Source organism: Zeugodacus cucurbitae, chromosome 2 (genome assembly GCF_028554725.1).
Source record: "Zeugodacus cucurbitae isolate PBARC_wt_2022May chromosome 2, idZeuCucr1.2, whole genome shotgun sequence".
NCBI classification, from domain to species: Eukaryota; Metazoa; Arthropoda; class Insecta; order Diptera; family Tephritidae; genus Zeugodacus; species Zeugodacus cucurbitae.
Genome location: NC_071667.1, coordinates 4,334,382 through 4,361,049, shown reverse-complemented (window position 1 = coordinate 4,361,049; position 26,668 = coordinate 4,334,382). Strand labels below are relative to the sequence as shown.

At 36.2% G+C, this 26,668-nt stretch overlaps 1 protein-coding gene and 2 long non-coding RNA genes across 11 annotated transcripts in view; 2 read left to right on the top strand and 1 right to left on the bottom strand.

Annotated features, from left to right (window-relative positions):
* The window catches only part of LOC105208449 (low-density lipoprotein receptor), a 301,388-nt gene that overhangs the window by 98,995 nt on the left and 175,725 nt on the right, over positions 1-26,668 (top strand). The gene's annotated exons all lie outside the window — the stretch shown is intronic.
* LOC128920414 (uncharacterized) overlaps positions 1-26,668 on the bottom strand; it is a 47,554-nt gene that overhangs the window by 11,820 nt on the left and 9,066 nt on the right. The window lies entirely within an intron of this gene.
* LOC128920411 (uncharacterized) lies at positions 9,409-25,494 on the top strand. The gene is made up of 2 exons (XR_008470462.1): positions 9,409-25,223; positions 25,309-25,494. It is a non-coding gene; the product is annotated as an uncharacterized LOC128920411 (long non-coding RNA).

Genomic DNA, 26,668 nt, shown 5'->3' with positions numbered 1-26,668 from the left:
ACATAAATCCGTGCAGATGAAAGCAAAGCTGAACAAATTTACAGCATGAAAGTGAAATATATTGGCATATAAATACACACACCCACACGCACACATAAAGTTGCTGCAGCAACTATTTTACGACAATAGCAGTATTAAATGAACAAAAAACAAAAAATTCTCAACACTAAAGTCACAAATCCTTCGAAAATGCAAACATTTGCGCACCAACCCTCAAGCGTCTCTCAATCAAAAGTTAGTTAAGTCCTTTCATCAACTCGTAAACCTGCAACACTTGCTCACTAGTAGCTTAGCGCCATCTGACGTGCGTTGGCAGCTGCCTGACGCTCTTGAAGATATTTGAAATGCGGATTTTGAAGTGATTGCCTCAAGTGCTTTGCTTTTAAATTGCATTCAATTTATTTTTGTCTACTGCGAGGCTGCTGCGTAGCAAACTTCATTTTGCTGTCGTTGCATAAGCCTACATTTAGGCGCTTAAACCTAGTTAAGCTCCTTAATGGTATTATGAACCCAGCAGAAGACGGGCGTGCATACAAGTATAAATGTGAAAATTGAAAAGGTAAATACCATGTTAGTTTAAGGAGACAAAAGGTTGTCAATATTTGTTGGTTTTGTTTTTCCTTTACTCCAGCTGGAAGAAATGTGCACAAATAACTGTAACATAAATCCTGTAAGCGTAGTCTACTGCAGATATTTTCCAGCGAATTTACTTACCAACAACAACAGTATAAAATAGTTTTGAAGCTTTCTTGAATTCTTGAACTTCATGAGCCTGAGCCACTTAACAACTGTGTGACAAAAAATGTAGTGTTAATTGGCTAGTATTTCATATATACATATAAATATATGTGCATATATATGCAGAATATATTGTTTAATAATTTCAATTGCAGAATTGTCTTAAAATAGTCTCCGAATAAAAAATAAATAAAAAGAAAAAAAGAAAAAACTCGTCGCTTTCTCCATCACAATGCAACTCAGCTGTTTGTTTTTATACTCTCGCAACATGTTGCACAGAGTATTATAGTTTTGTTCACATAACGGTTGTTTGTGTCACCAAGAAATAAAAGAGTTAGATATAGGGTTATATATATACTAGCAGATCACTCCGGCTTCGCACGGGCTTAATCAAACATTTCAAAAGTTATAAGTTTTTACGCATACTCTCATACATACTCTCCGATACATATGTTTGTTCTTTGCAGTTTCATGCGTGGGTTAAAAAAATTAGGAAAATTCGAACATCAAATTATATTTTATTTGCAATGAGCTAAAATTTTAATATGACCTCTAGGCTTTGATGACCATTGTCTTTCTCTCTGATTTTGAAGGCGTTGGGAACGCACAGAGTTCGACTCCCTATTGTGAGCTTGTATATTTCTAATATTTTTTTTTTCAAGCCCCTGCACACGCAAGAAGCTGCGAGCACTCGTTACTCGACTCTCTGGTACGCGATTGCGAAACGAAGAGAATGACTTGCAAGACGATTTCACGTTTCAGGTTAAGATTCTCCATCACGGAGTCTTTTTGTTGCCCTCAAATGGGAACTATTTCCAGAAAGTTGAGATTCTAGCAATAAATATAGCCTATGTTACTCGGGGTGAATGTAGCTTTCCAATGGTGAATGAATTTTTGAAGTCGACACAGGAGTTTTTGATTACTATAAAATATATACAAAATGAATAAAATAAATATTATATTGTATGAAAGTCCTCGCAGAGGGTTCATCTTTTATCCCTGATACAGATTCTGTACACTTTTCAGGTACTGGGCGGCAGATAACAACAGGAATATAAAATATAAATTCTACCATTTTCACAATTATGCTTAGATTGGATAAAGATTAATATTATTATGTTAATACAACTCTAACAAATAATTTCGACCAAATTAGTTATCACATAAACGGTACTCACGGACTTTTTTTTAGATCATTAAAAGAGAAATGATGCTTTCATACATAACTTTTGTATATCTTGAACCGCTTTCGCAGCGCAAAGAACGGAATTTCTCCCGTTTTTTTACACATTTACCACTGTTTCTTCGCTTCTATTGGTCGCGTGCTATAGCCTATAGCCTTCCTCAATAAATGGACTATCCAACACAAAAAGAATTATTCAATTCGAACCAGTAGTTTCGGAGATTAGCGCGTTCAAACAAACAAACAAACTCTTCAGTTTTATAATATTAGTATAGATAAATGATCAGGATGACGAGCGGAGTTCAAATCCGGATGTCGGTCCGTCCGTCCGTGCAAGCGATAACTTGAGTAAAAATTGAGATATCTTAATGAAACTTGGAACACATGTTCCTTGGGACCGTGAGAGGGTTGCTTTCGAAATTAACCAAAAACCAAAAACCCATAAAGTGTCATAACAAAGCCACAAATAAGGTTATAACAGTAAAATTTGGAATAAAGGATCGCACTAGGAAGGGGCAAATTTGGATGTAATTTGTTTGGGGAAGTGGGCGTGGCCCGCCCCAAAAACATTTATTGAAGCTATATAAACCAAACTTTCTGCAGTCGATTCCCTTACGTACCCCACCACACACCATGAAAATAGTTGAAATCGGATAATAACCACGCCCACCTCCCATACAAAGCTTACGTTGAAAATTACTAAAAGTGGGTTAACTCACTAACGAAAAATGTCAGAAACACTAAATTTCACATAAGAAATGGCAGATGGAAGCTGCACTCAGATTTTTTTACAAAATGGAAAATGGGGGTGGCATCGCCCACTTGTGGGTCAAAAACCATATCTCAGGAACTACTCGACAGATTTCAATGAAATTTGGTTTGTAATAGTTTTCTTACCTCCCAATAATATTTTGTGAAAATAGGCCAAATCGCTTCACAAGCACGCCTACTTCCTATATACCAGAACTTTGAAGACGATCTGAATCGTTTACTTTACAATATATAAAGTATGCACTAGTGAAGATATCGGTGCAGAACTTTGCACAAATACTACGTTTATAGTGTGGCAGCCCCATTCTAAAAATCGCCGAAATCGGACCATAGGTTTTCAAGGCCCCATATATCGAACATGAGGACCTCGGTGCTTCTAGTCTAATATTTTGTTTCCAACTTTCAATGGACTTTATACAATATACATATATGACGAATATGTGGGTCAAATTGTGTATTATATAATATTAATAAAGTTAAATAAATAAATTGCGAGAGTATAAAATGTTCGGTTACACCCGAACTTAGCCCTTCCTTACTTGTTATATAAAGTTTTACAATAACTTCGCGCTTTTAAACAAATGCCATAAGTCACACACCCACATACAAAACTTTTGTGCTGCTCCTGAAGCAGTCTGCTTTTAATTTCACATTTCTTGTTATTTTCTGTTGTTTTTTGTTAATTAATTTCGCATGGCTGTCAGTGTGGCTCCACCTGCAACAACTTTGTGCCTGTCATCTGGTTTTCTTTCCACTCACTTTCAATTTTCTGCTACTTTGCATTTCTTTGTGACAAAGTGGCAGCCGGAGAACGGAGCCTGTGGCTTATGGTGTGTGGCGTGTGGCATTGGGCATGTGGCGTATGCTGCAAATGTTCCCTACTTTATCCTTCAGTGCTATGCGTTTATTTTTTGTGCAACTTCTCAGCGTGCTGCTCCAGTTTCCTGGCACAACCATGTCTACTCTATGTTGCCTACTAAGTCATATACACTGCCAGCAGCTGGCAAACAATGTTGCTGATGCTGTTGTTGTTGTTGTTGCTATGCGCAACTGATTAGTTCACCTTCGGTTGCATGCTTTTTCGGCCCGTTGGCGTTGCTGACCTCCACGCCATGCTTGTCTGTGGCGGCTTTTCTTTGAGCCGCTGCGTTACGCGAAGACTTTGCTGTGGCACATAAAGTTACATTCCATGTTGTTGCTGTTTTTTGTTGTTATCCTTTCTTTTGGATTTGCATCCATTGTGCGTGTTGCTTTGCATAGCGATGACTTCATTAGCATTTGCGGTTTCGTCGATCTTTTCATTTCGTAGCACAACAGCGAGTTGCTGCTAATTTCTTTTGCCGCGCATACTGCCTTCTACCTTTTGCGGTTATCCCAAGTTCTCTTGTTTTGTTACATTTCACGTTGCACCTGCTGGCTATCCTTTGTGTTGTTGACACACTCGTTCACCTCAGTTCGGTTAGCTTGCAGCTGTTTATTACTTCACTTTTTGTTCAGCCACAACTGTTGTTTACCACCTTTGCTTTCGCGCAGAGAGAGAGAGGGAGCTTGTTTTGTTAATCTTGGACTGAGTTTGTGTACGTTCTCCTGGGGGTGTATCGGCTCTCAATTATGACATTTCTATAGAATTTTAATATTTATATATAATTCGAGCACCAGTGAAGATGAAATAGAATACTGTATTAGAGATCATCTAAAAATTGATCAAATCGGTAGAAAACATTTCAAGGCCCCAGAAATCGTACATGAGGACCCCAGTGCACAGTGGTTGCGCCCATAGGACAAAATTCAAAAAATTCATAACAACAAAAATTTCCGAAAAGTTACCAAATGGTCTCTAAAATGTCCATGCTTCTTCATAGCAAACCGGTTTTTACTGCAAATCTAACGGGACATTCTAAAAATAGAATGCAAAGCGTAATTAACTGTTCAATTTTGTAGCGAAACTACGCTAAGTTAGCTTTTCGTGAAAACAAAATTGAATTTCAAAGTAGTCAAACGTTTGCTAGAGAGGTCCGATTTTGATTATTTAAAATGAATTTTATTGTTGCAGGTATTTACTTTAATAAATTCATATTGTGAAATTAATTTTATTGATTTATTATTTGTTGTGTATTTTTGATTGATTATACTTTTTTTGTGTATTTTTTAACGTAATTTTCATGTTTAAATAGACATTTAGTTATGATACCCCACGATACCCCCTTTATGAGTGTTATCAGTGTATTTGTCAACGTTCTAAGGTAATACAAATGTTAGCTGTAGCTGTCGATATTTGCCCATATATTTATATTCGTGAATAAACTTAAGCTGTCGTCTTACTGTTGCTCAAATTTGGTTTGGTAGAACAAAGCATTAAAACAAAGGCTACGCAGTAGATATGAGAAAACTTAACATTTGTATTGGTTACATTACATACAAAAAAATTATAGCTTATTGGACTAAATACAATCGTTGTAAGATTTCAATTGTTCAGTGGTTCCGCCGTAGGCCAAAAATCAAAAAATCCATCTCTCGATTTTTTGACAAAATGTAAACCGATGGCCTCTAAATTGTCCAAACTTCTTATTTTCAAACCGGGTTTTCCCAAAAATCTAACGGTACTTTCTAAAAATAGAGTTAAACGCATGAACAACTGTATTTTTTTAAAGCACATCAGACATTTTTTTAAAATTCGCAGCAACAACGCACTTCAAATTGTTCTGGTAATTGTTCTGGTAATTGTTCAGGTTAACGAATCAAGATTATTTTTAATGGCTTTTGAAGCTAAAGGTATTTATTTTAACTTGTGAAATTAATTAAGACTAACGTGATTTGTATTTTTTGTGAAATTAGTCTGCGTCTTCAATGTGTTTACATAAAGTTTTTGTTGTGTTCCCCCGCGATCCCCCGTTAGATTTATTTTACATTGTCTTTACCAGAGTTTTAAGGTAATAAAAGTGTTAAAGTTAGGTGCGGAAATTTGCATATGTAGAAGTAATCGTCAAAATAATAATGGCATTTGAATTAACTATTTTTAAGTTCAAATTCATTAGTTCAATCTATGTACGGTTTACTAGAGGATGCATTATAAGTTTTTGTTCTAATTATAATGGCTGTAGAATGGCAGTGAAAAAATGAACTGTATTAAATTGGTTGATAATTTGCTTTTTTCCTACATGATTTGTATATATGATATTATTCTTACAGGTTGAATGTGGGGGTTGGATGGGGGAAACTATAACGACAAATCATGTTCAGCTTGTTTATCGCTTTCTTAAATGTTTTTACAAAGCCTTACTGAAAGTTTTGACGCTCCGACCATGACCATGAGAAGTATTATTGCGCATGATTGCCATATAATGGCAATTACAGTTCTATGGGAGCTATAGGACCTAGTAGTCCTAGGGGCCAATTTTTTTACTATATATTTAAAATCATTTTCTAGATTTTTGGTGAAAATTTCAAAGCGATATCTCAACGGGAAGTATTTATGACCGCACCTTCATACAAGCCGAACCACTGTGCAGTGCCAGTGTCTAATTTTTTAACGAAAATATCGGTAAAGATTGTATACATATGTTATATAGAAATTCGAGGGAATATTTTCATTATAACAATATGCTGCTGAGCCAAAAATGGGAAAAAGCGGATCACTACTGTCCCTAGCTACCACATACCTAATTCTAAGATTTTCAAACTTCCACTGAGCTTTATTCCATATACATATATATATATCGGTTAATATGTGAGAAATACTCCAGGAATAACCATGGACACCATATATTATATATGTATATATGGACAAATTGTGTGTTATCTTAATGAAATTAAAGAAATATTAGTAAGAGTATGAACTTTTCGGTTACACCAGAACTTTGGCCTTCCTCGTGTAAGACTACCTTTTTTGATGTTCGATTCGCCACTCTCCAAAGTTTAGTGAGTGACAGATAGCCTGTACTTATTACAATTTTCAATAATTCCCATCCGCCCAATGATTTAGTTGAAACCCGAAAGTATGCTAGGATTAACCGACAGTTAAAGAAATTAAATAAAAGATATGTGAAGAAAATCGGCTATTAATTTCAGTAGAATAATTGCGGTGATCAGCGTGAGAAATGATTCAACTGTTGCATCGCTCTCGAGAAACTAAATAAAGATAAAAGTAAAAAATTAAAAAACAAGAACTAAAAAAAGCAAAAAATAAAAATAAAAAACAGTAAACGAATAAGCACTAATACAGGAGTAAGGCAAACGAACTGAATGTGAAGAATGTTATTACATATACACATACATATATACTCAGAGATATGCGCTGCCTGTGATAAACCTGAAAAGAAGCGCCACGTCAACAAGCAGGAGAAGCGTGGTCCGGGGAGGTACGAGCAAATAAATGGAAGGGTTTGAAATTTTTCATGAGACAAATCACAGCAGTGTTGTAATGAAATAATTTTGTGTTAAGCCACTGGTTGCGAGCGAGCAAAAAATGTGCAGTCCAAGAGGAAGAATAATGACAAAAGCACAACTTGTAAGCTGGGACTGCAAGAAATGCCAATTGTGTGCTTTAAGCGAATTTTTATTTAATTCCATTTTCCTACTTTTTCGAAAGCACACACAATACGAAACGAAGCAGTTGAACGCCGACAGGAAGAACTGCATGAGTAGTAGGTAGCCTTTGCTGGCTGCTGCGGCAAGTAGAGCTTGTGGGCGTACTCTATCCGCAGAGGCAACAGCGTGTAAGTAAGTAGTGAATAACTGCCAAGACATTGACAACGTCCGGCTGAGCGTTTCCGCTTTGCTTTAACGAAAACGTATTCATGCCTGTAATATGTAAGTCCACAATTGTTGTCCGACAAACGTTACACATTTCTGTAGCTCTTTTTTCCATTTTGTTGTTGTTGTTGTTGTTGTATTTTCACCGTAAAATTGCAATGCATTTCTGACTCAGCTGGTTGTGGCAGCTGCGAGTGTTGCATTCTGCGCGTATGTGTGAGATATGTATTGTTGTTTTGTGTGTGTTGGTGTATTTTCTACTTGCTAGCTTCCTTTCTGGGTTTCTATTGCAAACAATGTTACACAAAAGACTGAAGTACTTAATAGTACTTAGTGGATATCAGTGTGCGCAGTTGGCAGTAAGCAGCGTTTGCTCTGCTTCTGGTTCTTCCTCTTCTTCCGTTTCTTCCTCTTGTGTGCGAGAGCAGAAATGTAATTCATTTTTCTTCTGCTTCACTTTCCTATTTTATTTTATTTTATTTCAGATTTGCTTGTTGACATTTAGTGTAACGATTGTTGTTATTGTTGTTTTGCTGTTGTTGTTGCACACATAGCACAAATGACAATTGCTCATCATACTATGTAGTTGTGTGTGTGTGTGTTTGCGGTTATTCATTATAATCCGCACTTGTTGTTGGTATTAGTGTTGTTGTATTCTACTTGTCATGCAATGCGTCCGTTGTCTTCCATGCTGTTACATTCAAGTTTATGCATTGTATGTGTGTGCGTGTGCGCATGTTTCGCACAACTGTTGTCACTACAAATTTTATTCCTAATCAGATGGCATGCGCACGCCACTTTCTCTGCGCCACCAGCACCATCGTTTTAACGAGTATTTTTCCAACATTTTTTTTTACACTTTCTCACACTTTTTTTCGCAATTCTTGTCCATATTTACCAATACTTTTATACAAATAGTGTGTTCTTATGTCAGCACTCAGCTTACGCTTGTCACATATGCCATCAGCTGGCGCATATAATATTTATTATCGTTCCTATTGCACAGTTTTATTTACTGTTATGCAGCTGTTGCTGACGCTTGCAAGGTTGCACACCTCAGTGGCTGTTACGTGACTCAACTCAAACAACCGACAATGGTCGGCTGTACATAACTGCCATAAGTACTCGGAGTATATGCTCGGTCAGTCAGCAACGCTTTGATGTGTAAAAATACTTCTTTGAATTCGAAATTCATTGAAGCAGCGTGAAATTACAACTCTGTTAATGTATTTTTTGTATCACTTTATGTGAACGTGTCTGCTTGTCACAACTTACTTTGAGCATTAACTCATGGCTCACGGGGCGTATGAGTAATTTTTTAATTTTTATATAGTTGACATTAGTATATTAAATTATTGAATATTATGTGTTTCTACGGCTAAAATATAAGATGTTAGACTCATTGCGTTTACGCAGAGTGGTAGAGAAGTAAATGATAAGCGGAAATTTTATTTTTATTAGGTCTACAACTTTGCTTCCGATGTCGATGTTACAAATGTCGAACTGAGCCTCAGCCGCACTTTTCTTGGAATTAAAAAAGAAAAGCAAAATTTCCCGCAAATGTCGAGAATTCGGCTCAAAAAGTGAAATTTTCAGTTGAGAATAAGTTTGGGATGCAAACAGATCTCTACAAATATTTTGTTGGGTTAATGTTGACACAAATGTCCAAGATCGATATAAAACGATTTGATCGATTTAATCGACCAGTGATTGACCCTAGAGGCATCTATTGGAAAACGGCGAAAGCAAGGTTGTACACCTAATATTTCGGTGTATATCTTAATTAATAACTGATTATAAAATGCTATGTAGTTTGATTCCGTTTAAAGCTAAAACTAATTGAATTTTATTAATTCTTACTCATGCCTTGTACGCTTTACTTTATATTTTCAGGTATGTATGATACAATCAAAGTATTAAATTGTGAATTTGATAAGTTTGCCACACTGGCAGCAGTCTGGTAAGTCTAGCCACACAACAAGAAAGTAGATGCATGAAGATTCTGTATGCTTCTACTAATATAATATAAAAAAGCTCGTGGGTTAAAGTATCTTACGAATGAACGCAGTAACACACATACACGAATGTATGAAACATTTTGTTGTTTCTCGTTTTTAATAAAAGTTTATTTTTATTTGTGTTGTTATGTTCTCCGTATTTTTTTGTTGTTTTTTAATTGTTTGAAAAAGAGTAAAAAGAGAATTATGAAATCGAAACGTGCTCAAAAACCGCAATGTGTATTGCGTATGCAAATTGTACGGTAAATTACTCGGAAAGTTGTTGCTTCGCGGCTGTGAAAGTTAAAACTTTTATTGTAAAAGTAACGAGTAACATTGCAGACGAGTAACGAGTATTTTCTGTTTATTTATTTAAATATATTTCAAATTTTTATACTCTCGCAAGAAAAGTTGCTAAAGAGAGTATTATAGTTTTGTCCACATAACGGTTGTTTGTAGCACCCAAAACTAAACGAGTTAGATATAGGGTTATATATACCAAAGTGATCAGGGTGACGAGTAAAGTCCGTCCGTGCAAGCTGTAACTTGAGTAAAAATTGAGACATCTTAATGAAACTTGGAACACGTATTCCTTGGCACCATAAGAAGGTTAAGTTCGAAAATGGGCGGAATCGGACCACTGCCATGCCCACAAAATGGCGATAACCGAAAACACATAAAGAGCTATAACTAATCCATAAATTAAGCTATGAAAGCAAAATTTGGTACAAACGATTGTTCTAGGAAGGGGCATATTTAAATGTAATTTTTTTGAGAAAGTGGGCGTGGCCCCGCCCCCTACCAAATTTTTTGTACATATCTCGTAAACTACTAAAACTATATAAACGAAACTCTCAGGAGTGATTTTTCAGGTATTTCCTTATATCGACCAAAAATGGAGGAAATCGGATAGTAACCACGCAGACCTCCCATACAAAGGTAATGTTTAAAACTACTAAAAATGCTTTAATTCAGTAAGGAAAACCAACAGAAACCTTAAATTTCATTATAAAGAAGGTACAGAAGAGCTGCACTCAAAATGATAAATATATATATTTGGCGTAGGAACCGCTTTCAGCGATTATAGCCGAATCCACCAGAGCGCGCCACTCATTCCTCCTTTTTTGCTTTTTGGCGCCAACTGGAAACACCAAGTGAAGCCAGGTCACTTTGCACTTGGTCTTTCCACCGGTGTGGAGGTCGTCCTCTTCCGCGGCTTCCTCCAGCGGGTACTGCATCGAATACTTTCAGAGCTGGAGTGTTTTCTTCCATCCGTACAACATGACCTAGCCAGCGTAGCCGCTGTCTTTTTATTCGCTGAACTATGTCAATGTCGTCGTATAAATCGTACAGCTCATCGTTCCATCGTCTGCGGTATTCGCCGTTGCCAATGTTTAGAGGACCATAAATCTTGCGCAAAACCTTTCTCTCGAAAACCCAAGAGTCGTCTCATCGGATGTTGTCATTGTCCACGCTTCAGCGCCATACATCAGGACGGGAATAATGAGCGACTTATAGAGTTTGATTTTGGTTCGTCGAGAGAGGACTTTTCTTTTCAATTGCCTACTCAGTCCAAAGTAGCACCTGTTGGCAAGAGTGATTCTGCGTTGGATTTCAAGGCTGACATTGTTGGTGTTGTTAATGCTGGTTCCCAGATAAACGAAATTATCTACAACTTCAAAGTTATGACTGTCAACAGTGACGTGGGAGCCAAGAAGCGAGTGCGCTGACTGTTTGTTTGATGACAGGAGATATTTCGTCTTGTCCTCATTCACCACCAGACCCATACGCTTCGCTTCTTTATCTAGTCTGGAAAACGCAGAACAAACGGCGCGGTTGTTGCTTCCGATGATATCAATATCATCGGCATACGCATACTGTACACTCTTGTAGAAGATTGATATATAGAAGAAATGATATACAAAATTTTAAATGGGCGTGGTCCCGCCTACTTATGGGTCAAAAATCATATCTCCGAAACTACTTGATCAATTTCAATGAAATTCGGTTTGTAATATTTTCCTTGCATCCCAATAATAAGTTGTGAAAATAGGCCAAATCGGTTCACAACCACGCCTGCTTACTATACACCAGAACTTTGAAGACGATCTGAATCGTTTTCTTTACAATATGTAGGGTAAGCACTAGTGAAGAAATCGGAACAGAACTTTGCACAAATACTATATTTATAGTGCGGCATCGCCCTTCTAAAAATCGTCGAAATCGGACCATACATTTTCAAGGCCCCATATATCGAACAAGAGGACCTCAGGGGTTCTTGTTTTTTTTTATCGGAAATATAATTAAGTCTCTCAGATATTTTGAAGAAATTCGGAGGAAATATGTTTTTTTTTTAAATAATATGTCTCCGTGCCTAAAATACGTGAAATCGGTTTATAACTTCACCTAACTCCCACATACATAATATTAGGGTTTCCAACTTTCAATGGACTTTATGTGGGTCAAATTGTGTGTAATATTAATGAAATTAAATAAATAAATTTCGAGAGTATAAAATGTTCGGTTACACCCGAACTTAGTCCTTCCTTATTTGTTGATATTAAATTTATACATATTATATATCTAACAACAGATACAATATGACGGGTAAAAAAAATTAAATAAAATAATATTAGGGATTTCATTTAAATTATAACTTACAAGGATAAACAGTCGAGGAGGCCCTAAATATATTTTCGTTTTTTTTTAACAGAACAACATTTTTAGAAACTATGCAACGTATTTCCATGGGAACTGGTCACATTCTTCAATTTGATTTTTCTTTACAATCACATGCATTCTTTCATTGCTAGTGCATTTCATCTCCAACTAGTAACGATATAACGGCATATTTCAATACTACAAATATGCCATGAATAATGTTATATCATTGTGCATTCAAATCGCAGGCGCATGTGAAAGGCTTCGAGCATGCAATATCGGCGAGCAAACAGCTAACAAACGCCAACAATCTAGAGTAATCTACATCGCCGGCATATCATTCATATGCAACGTGCATTTCATGCATCAAAACTCCGTTACAGTTGCGAGAGTGCATAGCAAAAAGGGTAGTATGCAATCGTTTTCACCGCGTTCTACAATTCCACGCGCTGCTGCGTTTCCGTTGCATAGGCGCAGGCGTTTGCTATTTGTAAATGCCACTCATTCTTGCACGCCCGCCATAAATCGACTTACAAACTGGCGTATAAAAAGCGTTTTGCAATCTCGCAGCTAGCAAAAAACACAAATACCTTTGCAAATCAGCAATCGAAAACATGGCTGTTTGAATTCGTTTTGTTTTTTTGTTTTTGCGCAGCTTCCGCACTGGCTTCTGCAAGTTCGCCTCGTTTTGTCATGTTCGGCGTGCTGTGCAAATTCATAGAATGCACATATGTGCGCCGTAATGTATGCCATGAAACATGTGTTTCTGTCAGTGGATTTGCTTTCCGGCAAAAGTAGTATTTGCCAGGCGTGTATCTTCTTGTGTATGATAAATTTGCTATTCAATTAGAATGCTTTGTTTTGCAAAGCGTTCTTCCTCTACTCGCGCATAGCCTCACTGTTACTTTCGAAATTTCTGAATTCCCGGTTTTTGGTAGCAAATTTACGAGCGTCAAATAGTGAAAATACATAATATGTATTATACGCTTATTTACAGTTATGATATATGATATCCTTATATTTTGTACTATTCGTAACGAAATGCATTGAACGTCCATATACAGTGCTGGTCATATAAATTTTATTGAGTATAAGCAAAGAAAACCAGCTGCGAGAGTAAATTGTAGGCTAGGCGATTAAGTTAATTGTGATTTCGTGAGAGTGAAAGAGAGCGAGCTACTATGGGAGAAGCAATACAGTTGTTAAGATGCTTTTTGACGCACAAACAACCTAACAACTGTGCCTGCAGCCTTCCTAAGTGGCTTTAGAGCAACTTATTCGTAGAGAAAAAGAACATAGATGTACCACAGTCACCGAACATGCAATACAGCAACAGCACTATTATTGAGACAACTTCTCAACTGACTTTGTCGACTAACTGTGCACAAGAATAGCTTACATATAAGTGTAGATACAGTGCTTGCAAATAAATAAAAAGTAAGGTACACGTAGTGGTAAGCAAAATTTTACCTGAACGCTTCAAAAACATGTGGCTCACAACACAACGCACAACGGATTGTATTGTAAGAGGCTGTAGTTCAGCTCCATCAATTTACATATATACATATATGTCGTTGTGTACCAGTGCTGGCTTGGCAACTGCATTTTAGGCTTAAAAGAAATATAAAAACCAAAACTAAAACTGTATTTTTTAACGTCGCTCCCACATTTCTCCAATAAAAAAATAAGAATGTTGGCTCTTAAGTAAATTGGCTGTATGATTGAGTGGCTGCCGGTTCATGTTGTTATTTGTTGTTTGTTTGCTGCCGGAAGTGGCTAAAGTTTTAAGAGGATTACGCAGAACAATGTCATATTCATGCGAACTAATACTTTATAGGGACTTCATGATGGTGATGATGATGCAAAAAGCCTTCACTAATTGTTGTAAAGGAATTGACCGGAGCTAAATTTCCTTACGGTAGTTTTAAGTGATACTCGAATTTGTATTTTGTAAGTGGAAAAAACTGACGAGATGCAGTGTGATGTTTTTCACTATTAAGTACTTAGCAGTGAAGGTAACCGTTTTATGCCGATAATGCCAATATATCCGTCAATATGAACTGTGCTTGCTACAAAGCTTAAATATTTTTCCAGCTCTGTCACTTTATTACAGCCGTTTGTCATGAGCGAATTACTTGGCAGTCTGCATCTCACATGTCCAGCCAACAGACAAAAAGAAGAATATGTGACGCATACGCTTACTATTAATAAGAATAATATTTTGTTTTTGCAGAGGTGTACATATGTATTTGTATAAATATTTGCATGTCAACTTGAATTTTCGATTCTCACATTTATATACATATGTAAGTGGGGATCATGCGCTTGCTGGTTAAAACTGCGGGTGTTTTCTGTCACCTCTTTTCTTCTGTATGTTGTCGTAGTTGCTGTTGTTGTATGTACACATTGTCTGTCGCATTACTTTTGTGAAATTCCAATTCGATGGCACATGCGGCTTGTAGGCAGCTGTTTAATGCACGGCTGGAGTTATTGGCGGCCATTTATGCATCATTTCCGCTGTGCGCTCGATTTTTTGCTCCTCCTATTGTTTAAATGCCAACAACACTTGCAAGCGAATGTATGACTGTGGTCTGCTGTGTCTTCACGGTTGCACGTAAGCGGCTGATTGCAGCTGAGTTGTGGCGCACACACACATACATACATGCAAATGAATGGCCTGACACCGGCAGTTGCATATAATTCGCTCGCCTTTTTGCGCATATGTTTGCATGGCATGGCATAAATTATTCGCCATTCGCGGTTGCCGTGCGTGCTGTCGGTGCGAGTTGTTGTCTGCATGCGTTGCTACGTGTGCGTAAGCTCAAAAGCTCGAAAGCGGAAAGCTGACATTAACATATAACATAAAGTCTTTGTATCATATATATTTATATAAATGTGTTGATGCGCAGAATACTCAGCACGCAATTGTCAATATGTAAGCTGATGGCACAGCCGTAAACCGGCCGCTTATATGCGCGTGCGCTCGTATTGTCACGGAAATTTATGTTAATGCAGCGTAGATTTTATGGCCAACACCATTGGCCGCATTATCGTAAATAAAGTAGCACTTTTGTTGCTGTAATCTTATATTTACACGCAAGCTTACACGCAATTACATGTGAGCTTTCACCGGAAATGTGTGGGTGATAGTATTTTGGAGCAATTTTTGGAGCAATTGATGCCGTATATAATATGCAATAAATTCTGTACCGTTGTTAGTGTTTTCATTATGAAATGGCAAATCAAACTCAATATAAATCAAGTAACAGCTGTCAAAAAGACCAAATTCGAAAAAAGAAAACTGAAAATTCTTCTTCTTCTTGACTGGCGTAGACACCGCTTACGCGGTTATAGCCGAGTCCAAAACAGCGCGCCACGTATCCCTGCTTCTGGCAGTTTGGCGCCAATTGGTTATACCAAGCGAAGCCAGGTCCCTCTCCACCTGGTGCTTCCATCGGAGTGGAGGTCTCCCTCTTCCTCGGTTTCCACCAGCGGGTACTGCATCGAATACTTTCAGAGCTGGAGCACTTTCATCCATTCGAACAACATGACCTAGCCAGCGTAGCCGCTGTTTTTTTTATTCGCTGGACTATGTCTATGTCGTCGAATAACACATACAGCTCATCGTTCTATCGTATGCGGTATTCGCCGTTGCCAATGTTTAAGGGACCATAAATCTTCCGCAAAACCTTTCTCTCGAAAACTCCTAGTGCCGTCTCGTCGGATGTTGACATCGTCCACGCTTCTGCACCGTAAAGTAGGACGGGAATGATGAGAGACTTGTAGAGTTTGGTTTCTGTTCGTCGAAAGAGGACTTTACTTTTCAATTGCCTACTTAGTCCAAAGTAGCACCTGTTGGCAAGAGTGATTCTGCGTTGGATTTCCAGGCTGACATTGTTATTGCTGTTAATGCTGGTTCCCAGGTGGACGAAATTATCTACAACTTCAAAGTTATGACTGTCAACAGTGACATGGGAGCCAAGACGCGAATGCGCTGACTGTTTGTTTGACGACAGGAGATATTTCGTATTGTCCTCGTTCACCACCAGACCCATACGCTTCGCTTCCTTATCCAGTCTGGAAAAAGCAGAACTAACGGCGCGGGTGTTGTTTCCAATGATATCGATATCATCGGCGTACGCCAGGAGCTGTAAACTCTTATAGAAGATTGTACCTTCTCTATTTAGCCCTGCAGCTCGTATTATTTTCTCCAGCATCAGGTTAAAGAAATCACACGAGAGTGAGTCACCTTGTCTGAAACCTCGTCTGGTATCGAACGGCTCGGAGAGGTCCTTCCTGATCCTGACGGAGCTGAAAAAAACTGCACGTCGAAAAAAAGCAACCGTTAAAATCCTCAGGCAACTCAAAACTTCAGATCTTGTTCTGTTTCATAGTGAATATGTTTGATATCATATTAATTGTACTGTCTGATCAAATACAGTAGAACTTCCATTACTCAAACTTCAATAACTCGAAGTTCTCCATAACTCGAACTCTTAAATTGGCTATAGAGGTCAAGTTTCTTACAAATTTCCTTCCATAAATCTAACTTTTCGATCAGGACATAATACAAAATTTAAAATATGCCGATCAAGGAACAATTTTAAAGGAGTCCCTCCCCATATTCGTATGGAGGCGAACAAAAAATATGATATTACACTAATGGATTTCATAAATCCTGTAACAAAGACATGGGATACATACGTCAAGAGCTAAACAATAGCAAAGTGCAACAAACAAAATTACAGAATACATGCTATAATGTATTTAAATAAAACTATTTGCGAAGTCAATAACTAAAACTGTGGTTAATCTAAATATATTTTACAACTTTTTGAAAAATGTATATTTTAATTATTTAAATTTATATAACTCGAGGTCTCTCTAACTCGAAGATTTTTTGTTTGGATTAGGATGATTCGGGTTATATTATAATATGCATTATGGCAACTTTTTATAGAAATTTTATAGCAAAATTTAATAGAATTGCAATAAATTTTATTTTTCTTTAAAATGCAATATTTTAACTTTTTATAAAAAATTATAATTATTTTCTCGCTTCAAAGCATCTAAAATCGTCTATAGGTGCTAGGGAAAAAGTTTTTTCCTTTACAAGTAATTGCTTAATATGAGAACCAATAAATTTTTTGCACTATATACGCACACTATATCTTTTAATCTGAATCTCCATCAAATGAATAACATTTGTTCTCGTTCCTCAACGAGCAAACGGCTTGCTTTACAGCAAACGCCCACACAGTCCAATTTGCCCAAATTCGTTGAATTTTTGATTACGAATTTATAAACCGTTGCGCACAACAGTCAGCATCCAGAAAACCACTAGAAGATGTGAATGCACGCGAAATTTCATCGCTTCTTTCCGCTAGCGCTACGTCAAAAATATTCATACGCCTGGTCAAGCAGAAAGCCATTTTTTTATTTTTATTTTTTCTGGGTTGAGCACGAAAAAGTTAAAATTAAACAGATTTTCGCTTTAAAGTGTTGCAGGGCGAATGCAAAAAAATAGTGAAGCGGAAATAAAGAAATTATTCGAAAATGAAAATTGCCGCAGAATCATTAACAACGCATGCTCGATTGCTGACGCATTCACCGGCTGGGTTGTCACCTACAATATTTATAGCACTGTTACTATGGAATAATGTACATATGTATGTACTTACTAGCGCCGCAGCAGTGGCTGCCATGCCATGCTGACGTTTGAGCTTTTAATGGCACAGCAGCATTTTAAAGTCATTAGCATCATTTGATCATAAATTTAAAACGGATACTTTGCCACAGTGAAGCGTCAAATTTTAACGCTACAAACACATACATGCACATAGCATGAGTATTTGTGGTAGTAATGAAGGGAATTGTGTGCGTGAGTGCGACGTTGTGGCTGTCATGCAATGCATGCTCAACACCTTTTGCACCAAATTTGCGTGTGGCTGTGTATGTAAACTGCACTTTAATGCCGCCTAAAGGCATACTACATACCCGCGAACACTCGTTTTCAACTTTACCATTTTGTGTCACTACATACACACACACACACGAGTTGACGCCACAACGCGCTCTATTGCTTCGCATACCTGCCGCTCAATGAGCGGAAATCGCGACATTTTACAGAAAATGCAGTTAAAAAGTTTGCACAAAATGCTTTATATATAACCCCCGCTTACTATTTTTCCCCTACACACTGCACTGTCAGTGGGTTGTCTTCAACGTGGCTGTACGGCACTTGTGTGAGTTGGTATTTGCTTGTCGCATTCCGTTCGCTGCGTCGCTACAGCAGCTATGCAGGCGCGCTTGGTGCTCGTGAATCTTGCACTGAGAATTTCTTAGCATAACTTTAGGCGCCACTTTAAGCATTGACTCCAGCAGCAATTCACCTTAGCCTGCAATAGAACGACATCGCAATTACATATTCACCAAAACACATTTCCCCCAATATTCCAGTGAGAAATATAATATTTTATGAATTTTAAGAAAATCATTGCAAAATTACATTACAGTTAACTCGAGTTTATTATCAAACACAAAATCTCTGCTTTATTTTAACATTGAAAAAACTCTCATCAACATTTTTTATAAATGTAAGCAACATCTTTACAAAAAATTTTAGCCTCTAGCTCTCTGTAGCAACATTTGCAGAACGATAAGTCATACATGTTTATTTATGCCTACATTTTTTTTTTGCAATTCAGAGTAAAGTATTTCATCGTCATTTTACAGGAACTGACCAAATCTCCTATATAACCAATATATCGATACTAAAATTATTTAAGAAATATTTAAAGTGTTCACCATTTTTCCTGTTGGATGGACGAACTTTTCGCATAATCTAATTTCGCATAATGTACATATACAGCCTTGGCAAAAAGTATTAGGCACCCCATTAAAATACAAGTATTCTCAAATGTGGCTATCAAACTTTACCACTTCTTTTTGTAAATGTCTTACATGGGTGTTTAACTGTTGATTAAACGAATAACGAATTAAAACGAAACGAATAAAAAAAAAAAAAATTAAGCTAAAACTAAAAATTGTCCTTTTTAAGAAATTCATAAAATATTTTATAATATTTTTTTCTTATTTTTATTTTTTTTTTTAATGTTATTATCACTAATACATTGTATTTTCACTGTTTTACTAATAAAACTTCATTATTTCACTTGCTAAAACAAAAAATTCAGTAATTAATGGGGTGCCTAATACTTTTGGCCAAGGCTGTACATGTGTGTTCAAAAAATAACGGGAATTTTTGTGTTTTTCAAAAAATATTATTTCATTTTTCTACATTAATGTTGTCACCTTCACCCTATATTAAGCACTCCTGCTATCAACATTAAAAAAAATAAATAAAAATAAATTTATTAGCGGACTTTTGGAAGAATTCCCGCTATTTTTTGAACACACCTCGTATATATGTGTATTTAGTTTGCATTACGATAGCAACTGTTTTGCATATGTTCGGTGGTCTCTCCGCTCTCATGTATATGTTCGTGTAACGACAGCAGCGTTTTTTTCGTATACACATCTGCACTCATGTGCAGCAGAAATCCTATAATCCTGCGTTGAAATTATAATGAGTAAAGTTTCCACGCAAGCAAGTATTCGTATGCATAGTAACAGAATTTTTTTTTTTTTTTTTTCAAATAATTCCCGTATTTTGCTCACACTCAATTTCATTTGGCTTTTGCTGCCAGTTGCAGTTTAATGCAACTGCATGTAGTATCTACATACATTTAGTATGTTGTTAGTTTTGTTGTAATGAATATTATGGGAATTGCTTTTCAGCCTTGTTGTTGTAAGCAGATACTTTTGAGCACACACACTAAGCCAACTGCGACTGTTTGCCGCTCGGCGAACTTGTGCGTGTTTTCAAATATGTTTTCTAACGGATTTGCAGCGTAATTTAGGTTCGTAAAAGATGGCAGTGTTTTATTACTTCCGTATGTTGTTAAGAATTTTTCGAGATTACGCGTTTAGTTTGTCCTTAGAAATTTATTGAAACTTGAGTTTTCGTTATAACAATTAAAAAGCTTTGCAGCTTTAAGCTCTCTGCACTAGACTTATCTGATCTTTTGGCTTTCAACACATATTCAGCATATGAGAGTGATAGCTGAATAAAGCGCTGAATGCCAAGGCGATTGAAACGAAATTGTCAATAAATTAAGCCAGACTTTAGGAAATAGCTTTAAGAAAAAAACCTTATCTTTTACCTGTAATTAAAAACCGAAGTTTTAAAAATCATGACAATTCTAGAATGACTAATAGTTCGATGAGGGTTATGGATTGTCTGTTGTGCTACCTTAAGTCCTTCGTGTCACTTGATTCGTCGTGGCAAGTTAATGCTGTTGCATATGTTACGGCGCTAAGTTTAATGCCATTTCGTCCGCAATCATAAATACGTAAAGACATAATACGCAATCATACATACATACATAGATACGCATATTAACAAGAAACGGCAAAAGTGTCGAGCAGCACATCGATTTCTGCGCCGACAGCGACAGCAATCGCATAAAAAATCTGAGAAGCGCAAATAAAATTCTCGAGATATATGCTTTCCCTCGCATTTGATAACGGTTTATATGTATGTGTGTGTGTTTGTAAAAGCAATTTGTTGACGATGTAAATTTTTGAAAGTGTGTCATTTCCTTCGCCACCTTTTTCGCGTTGCAAGTACGCCACCATATTGCCGCACCGCACTCCGGAAAAGTTCTATTTGACTTGAGCTCATTCTCGCTTCATTTCTTTTCATATGCATATTCGCAATTTCAAATGTACCTTTGCATTTGCTTTTTATCTCATTGAACTTCACGATTCAGATTGATTTTCTCATCACCTTGCCATTTTCAGTCCTTACAGACGCATGCATATGTACATGTTGCTGCTGCAAGAAGTGCCTCCTCGTGTTGATGTTGATAATCTAATGAAATTTTGATTTCATTGCAAGCAAGCATATTTTGCAATGTAGAGATTCATACAAATCACCTTGAAAATTCATAGAATCCGAGCTACATATAAACATTGACATTCTTACATAATGAGGTCATAGGTCAATTATGAGGTTTGTGCAATGCAGTTAGATGATTTTTTGTTTTTGTAAAAGTAGGCCTTTTCGATACCCACTATAATGAAGTAATTTAGGGCTGATCAGATAGATAGTGAGTATAAAGGAACCATCCTTGTTGATTGTCTCATCTTTTCCATTGCCACAGCGACAGCATAGTTATAGCTAAATGAGAGGCAAGAATACTATGGCTTGAAATTAATTGTTTCATTGTAGATGTACTAAGGAGTTCAATTAACTGCTAAATTTGTTGTTAATATCCGGGGTTTACTTTGAGTGCCTGGTTACAATATCCAGCTTACATTTTCGATATTTTTAACCAGCTTTGTTTAAATTGGATTTTTGGAGATAAATAATCTCCTACCATTTGTGTTAATGCTCGTTTTTTCGCAATAAAATATACTCAGAGAATTTGTTATATTGTATTCTCAAAAAATCTACCCCCTTATTTCATTAATTTGTCCTTTGTTCGGCGTTGTGGTTTCTGAAAACACTGAACTGCATTCGAATTTCTCTTATTTGCCATTACTGGTCTCTGAATGCTGACTCCTCTACTTCATTCCGTGCGTATATTCATTTCTGTACTTTGATTTTCGGCATTGTAAGAATCTTCGATAAGTTATAGTTTCCTTTTCTTACTTGCAACATACGAGTCCTTTGTTGCTTGCTGTGTGATTGCGACTCTGCCAATGAGAGAATGCGAGTATTGCTGTCACAACACAATACATTTCATTCATTATACTAGTGTTCAGAGTGCTCTTATTGTTGTTAATAAATATCGTATTTTCCCTGCAACCACATACTCGCTACGAAATGACCTCATGTCCTGACACCGCACTCGACATAGCACGACAATTGTTGCATGGCATTCAATCAACTCGCATGGAAATCTGTTAATCATTGTTCTATTATACAATAGTACAGTTGCATTTCTGTTGAAAACCAGCTACTGGCAGAAGAAGCAGAATTCAAGAATGTGATAGTGGAGGAGAGTGAATAATATCTTCAGGTCATCTTTAAGTAAGAAAGCTTTACACTGACTAATTTACATGGTCTTGTAGAACATGATTTACGCATCTCTCGTAGCCTTAAGTACTGTATGTGTGTACAATATATTACAATTTTGACATTTCTCTAATAGTTTTCAACTTTGAAAATTCTCTACATTTCCCACAAATTGCTGCGCAAATATTTGCTTAGTTAAATTCGAGTGGACCATTGTGAAATTGAACAAAACGAGTTCAATTGTCCACTTTATTTGTTTTGTTCAAACAAATCTGTTGTAAAAATTTGCCAAAACTTAAATAAGTTTTTACTAAGTTCTCAAATGTCAATAGCAAGAAGACACAAGTCCAGTACTACACTACACTCTCACACACTCGAAATGCCGTAAGCAAAGAAAAGTTTGATCAACTGTCTCATAGGAATGTGGGTAATTTGAATAACTTTGCATGCTGGCCACTTGGTTTTTGTTGACATGAAGGGATATGCAACACTACAAAAATGCACATATGTGAGTTATGGTGTTTGTTATGTACAAATAAAACATATAATATATATAAATATATAATATATATTTTTTGGTGAATTAAATTTTTCATTATGCTTATAAATTATTCTCTTTCACAAAGATTTTTGTGTTCTATTTTGTAAAGTTTGATATACAGTGGAACTTCCATAACTCGAACTTTTGAAGAGGCATTAGAAGGCAACTTTCATACAAATTTCCTTCCATAAATCGAACTTTTCGACAAGGGCATAATACAAAACTAAAAATTTTTCTATCGAAGTAGAGTTTTAGAAGAGTCCCTCTATATCTTATGGAGGCGAACAAAAAGTATGATAGTATTACACTTCTGAATTGCATAAATCATGTCACAAAAGCATGGAATACAAACGTCAAGAGCCAAACAATTGCAAACTGCAACAAACAAAATTCAGAATACATGTTTTAACGTATGAACATAAAACTTTTTGCGAATTAATTAAATAAAACTGGGTATAAATCTATATTTTATTGCTTTTTGAAATATTATATTTTTTAATGAAAATTTCTATAACTCGAAGTCTCTCTAACTCGAAGATTTTTTGTGGATTATGGTGATTCGAGTTAGAGAAGTTCCACTGTAATTGGATGAAGTTGAGATTTCTCGTTTAAAAATAAAAATTTGTTATTTTTATTAAAAACTTTGGGGGAGATATCGTTAGTGAGGCCTCATAATCTTTTAAAATTCGCGTCAGGCGCTGGCAACATAACCGATCACTACTACTCAGGGAATACGTAAATACGTAGACCATTATAACTGGTCTATGCGGAGCCTTTTGGCCCACCAGGCAAACCTAACCTAACTTTATACAAGGCACTTCTGCAGTACTAGCGCACTAAAACTAAAAGTAATGTAATCTAAATAACAAAAACAATAAATTTTGACAAAAAAAAAAACCAAATTTATTGACAATTATTGGACTGAAACTTAAAAATGTAGTTGGAAACAATATTAGAAACCATCATTTCATTTCAAAGTGGCGGTCGGTATCCCCCATTTGTTACACCAAATAAAGCTAAAACCCACACAAAATTTTAAATATTAATATTAAAAAATAAAAAATAAATAAAGCTTCTAGAGTTTATTTTAAAGAAAAAATAAATCTGACTTTTAAATCCACATTTAAAACTCCTGATATTACACAGCAATTGTATTTTTAAATATTTGTTTAATTTCTAACTACCGTTTGCAGACAACTTTTATTCTGATTTTTTTTTTTTTGCTGAGCTCTTATAAGTTGGCTTTATATGTTTTAACCCTCTCATGCCCGAATTAAAATGAGCGGAGCCAACATTCTTTTTAGCACAGATATATATTAGTCTTAACTCAAATATGAAGTGATAAAAATTTCAAAGTCCTATGTATCATGGTTCATTAGTTACAGGATGTTGCTTATAGGCACAAATTAAATTATTATAAATAAACTAAACACTTTTCTCATGAAATTTATTTTTTAAATAAATCTCTTATCTTTACTTATTAATATAGTTCACTTAAGTTTTAAAATAAAATAATTATTTTTATGTTATTGAACATTTTTTGTATAACCACTTTGGTATAACTTTTTTCGCAAAACCGATTTTGACAATTCCACACTGCGGAGAACGACTACTGAATGAATACAACTCATACCAAAAAATGTAACTGTAAGCTTGCATAACACATAAGTCTACATAATTTAAAAAAAAAAAAACCGTTGGTAAAAAGATAAATTTAAATAACGAGAATTAGAAGCCGATAAGTACAATTTTGCCTATAGGCCACATTGGGCATGAAAGGGTTAAGTAAAATTGAGCTGCAATTGCAAGTATTTTATTTATCAACGTATATACATATATAAATATATGTATGTTGTGTCACATTTGCACAGTTCCAAGTAAATACACTAACATAAGCTATAAAGGAAACACTTGTCCATGCATGTGTGAAGACCATATTTATGAAGAGTAAATAAAGACTTGCAATTCTCCTTCTGAACTCTGCAAATAAAGCAGCAAAAGCATGTGAAAGGTGAAAATATTGAAAATGCTCGAAGCTACTAAGCGTCTTTGCTTGACACACAGTATATGTCTACAATGGTCAGTGTGGTGCGCAGGAGATTTTTATTGTATCACTCTCATGGAAAATGGCATATACATGCTTTTCAAAGGAAAACGTAAACTTGTTGTGATTCTAGGTAAAAATAGCGAATAAAGAGAGGTTAAATAAAAATCGAAGAATTGACAAAGAGACCAAGTTAAGAAGGATGACCAATGGCCATTGTTGCACTTGTCGACCGCTAAGAGCTATCAATACAAATAAATTACAAAAATTATATTTACAATACAAGATATATACTGTGCCCAAAAAATAAGGTGACATTTGAATTTAAACTGCGCGCTTCGGATTTGGAGAATTATTTTTTTTAGGTTGGTAGTCAGTCACATTTATGTCAAATTTCATGTCAAAATATTCATTAGAGTTTGAGATACGTGTCGTTTTGTGAGCTGCTAAAAGTGAGTTTTTCGTTTTTTGCGATGTCGAAATTTGTTGAGCAAAGAATTTGCATTAAATTTTGTTTACGGAATCATTTTTCTGCAGAAAGCCTTTGGTGATGAGGCTATGTCTAAAAAAATGTTTACAAGTAGTATAAAGAGTTCCAAGCCGGCCGTGAACGTGTCGAACACGAAGAGTGTCCAGGGCGACCATCAACCTCAACCAACGAAGCTCACGTTCAACAAATCAAAGATTTGGTGTTGAAAAATCGTCGATTAACAATTAGAGACCTTACTGATGAAGTTGGCATATCGAAAGGCTCAGCCAATACCATTTTGAAGGATTCGTAATTCGTAATCATTTCGCCAAAAACTCAACCCATATCGTTCCGCAACCACCGTATTCACCTCATCTGGCGCCGTGCGACTTCTGGCTGTACACCAAACTCAAAAGACCGCTCAGGGGACACCGTTTTTAAACGATAGAGGATATTTAAGCCGCAGCGAAGACGGAACTGAAGGCCATCCCGGAAAGTGACTACAATCAGTGTTTCGAAGATTGAAAAATCAATTGGCATAAGTGCATTACATCGGGAGGGGATTACTTTGAAGGGGATGAAATTGATTTGGAAGAATAAATAAAGAATTTTCAAAATAAATACAATGTCACCTTATTTTTTGGGCACAGTATAGATATCATCTGTGATTCAAGACCAAAACTGATTTTATAAGAAAAAAATTGCAACATCAACAACCCGACTCTGTGTGCCTTCTTCTCGCCTTGTGTGAGTTTGTGACACTATTTGTGATTTCGTTTGTTTTTGTTGCTTTTTCGCACTGCAACATAACGTTATTTCATTTTGTATGCAATACTCTCTTGTAAGTTGTCGTTATTATTATCCAGCTGTGTTGTTTGCTGCACACGCGTGAGCATTAGATTTCAACGCGCAACTGCTTTTTTGTTGTTTGTGTTTGCAATTGCAAACGTGTGTTTGTATGTATGAAATTGATAAACTTTCGCTTTGCTTCGTTAAAAATTCCGCTTGTAATCAGTTAATTTAGTTTGTAAGTTTGTTGCGAAAACAAAAACAATCACACGTTTACCTTTTGCCGTTTGCTACAAATAGCAATAGAAATAACAATAAATAATTAGATTACTTAAAAGTTGAGCAACAACACGCGCTCATACATATATACATACACACATGGCGGCGCACATTTCGCAGCATAACGGAAATTCTATGCTATTTACTTTGTTAATTCTCCGTGTGTCCTGTCACGACAGCAAACTTTTCGCTCGTTGTGCCACCTGCGCGCTCTGCTTACAAATAAACTTTATCGCCTTTGCTGTCATTGCCTTGCCCACCGTTGTTGTGTTTTGTGTTTGTGTGGCAAGCATGTGTGGCATAATTAGTTTATCCGGCGGATGGTGGGACAAGCGGAAAGCGTGTTGTCACTTTAAATGT